This window comes from Pteropus vampyrus, unplaced genomic scaffold (assembly GCF_000151845.1).
Source record: "Pteropus vampyrus isolate Shadow unplaced genomic scaffold, Pvam_2.0 Scaffold485, whole genome shotgun sequence".
NCBI classification, from domain to species: Eukaryota; Metazoa; Chordata; class Mammalia; order Chiroptera; family Pteropodidae; genus Pteropus; species Pteropus vampyrus.
This window is the reverse complement of record NW_011889266.1, coordinates 168,431-170,377: the sequence shown is the minus strand read 5'-3', so window position 1 is coordinate 170,377 and position 1,947 is coordinate 168,431. Positions and strand designations below refer to the sequence as shown.

Sequence of the window (1,947 nt, the reverse complement as noted above, 5' to 3'; positions counted from 1 at the left end):
GCCTTCGGACATCTTGAAGCCCGAGCTGGGGTCCTGGCGATGGCGTATCCAGCATCTCAGTGATTGCTCGGCAGATGGTTCCCGCCCTTTGTCCGTCCATCCCGCCCTCCCTCCTTTCTCTCTGTCTCCCCCTACCCACTCCCGCTCTCTTCCATTTCATTCCCTTTCCTGTTTTTCCCCCCTTTTTTTTTTTCACTAAAAATGGTACCACGAAGGGAAAAATGGGAATAATAAGTATCGAGAATTGAAAAGCAAAGAAATGATTAAAAATGTGGGAAAGTGATTTCCTCTGGAAGGGAAAGAGCGGGATGTCTTACAGGAAAGTTACAAAAAAAAAAATGGATTAGGGGCTCATCCATGATTTCACGGTGGGACTTGGGCAAATACACCCTGACCCCTCTCCAGGTCGCGTTTCCCTGCTGTAAAACCAAGGGTTGCACTCACTTATCCCTAAAGTCTTTTTCCAGATCTTAACATTCTTTGAGTCCCTGAAAACATCGTGGAAAATAAAGTTAGTTTACTTGCTCTGGCCTAAATCTTGCAGGTATAGTAGATAGTTAAGGACCACGGGAATATTTCTTCTCTGTGCCTTCGTTATGCGTCAGATGTGGTTAACGAGGACTTCTTGTGAAAATTAATATCGTACTGAGAAATAGAGCGAAGAAATGGAGTCACTACAGTCGAACTAATGTTACTGAAAGCAAGGAGGTTGAGGCCTGAGGAAACAGTTCTATTCTTGGTCTAACTGCCTGGGAACCTAAACTTTGAACTTTCTAGCCCTGCATCAATGCCTGGAAATACATCAAACCTCCAGATAACCCTCTGATTACCTCCTGAAGAAACAGGGAAAGAACGATCATGTGTCCAGATCACCTGACATACATTATCCAGACCACAGCGGTCATCTCAACGGGATGACCATCTCAGACCAACCCAGAGGTTAAAACGCAGGACCGATTCTTCTCAAGAATGTACTTTTTACTGTAAGAACCCTCAGTTCTTCCTTCTTGGGAACACTCTGGGTATTGCCTAGTTGTGTTTACAGTTTGCAAACCCCAAGACCCTTGAATAAATCTTCACGTACTCCTAGCTAAAGCCTCCTGATCCGTTTACGCTCAGTCAACAGTACCTGGACGCAGTAGGTGGTCTCTAGATAGTAGCTATCGTTATTGCTATGTTAACAATATACTTAAGGCTCCATTTTCAGGGAAAAGCTGTGTGTGGAGTATGCAACCACATTGAACTTGGGCCCGGGAACCCCCCTCCATCTATGTAGGTTCCACCTTGAGGAGAAAGTGGAAGGGTCTAAAGATGTTGCAGCTGGAAATGCCAAGGGGCGACGGCCTTGGGAAGAGGGGTTACCCAAGGTAAAACCTCCCCAGGATGCCGGCTGCTGGGATTTTCCGCAGAAACAGGCAGGTGTGTTCCCCTGATGCCCCACCCCGAGATGACTAAGCATGAGGAAGAGAAGCACTAGGCTTGAAAACCAACAGGTTCCTGCTCCCCTGGGCTTTTCCCATGGGTGTCCACAACCAGCCACAGCCCTCCATGAGGCAGATGACCGGAGACTGGCTGAGGCGGGTCAGGTGGTGAGCGTGACTTTGCTGGTGGATCACACTCAGAGCTGGAGTCAACGCAAGTTATTTCCGGTCTTCTGGTGGGGGGCGGGGGGCGCTCACCTTAAATGGGACTGTAGGTGTTGGTGATTGGACAGGTGCTTTCCCCAGGGCTGTCCTGTTTGCTCCCAGCCACTCCCTGGGTTCAGTGTAAGGGGCAGGGAGAGGCTCCTTCCCTTCCCACCTAAAACACCCACCCCAGAGCAGCAGCGGCAGCAGCCGTGCCTCTCACGCCCAGAAAGCAAGCTGGGCCTTTGTGCCAGACTCACAAGTCGCTGGGCGCTGTGTCACCCGAGGTGTGGCTTTGGGGTTTTTTCCTCTGCTTAGAAGA

General features: G+C 49.6%; 1 long non-coding RNA gene across 1 annotated transcript; it reads left to right on the top strand.

The window, feature by feature from the left end:
- Positions 1 to 14: 14 nt before the first annotated feature.
- LOC111732726 lies at positions 15 to 1,089 on the top strand. Its single transcript, XR_002777672.1, has 2 exons — positions 15 to 59; positions 778 to 1,089. It is a non-coding gene; the product is annotated as an uncharacterized LOC111732726 (long non-coding RNA).
- The last annotated feature ends 858 nt before the right edge of the window (positions 1,090 to 1,947 follow it).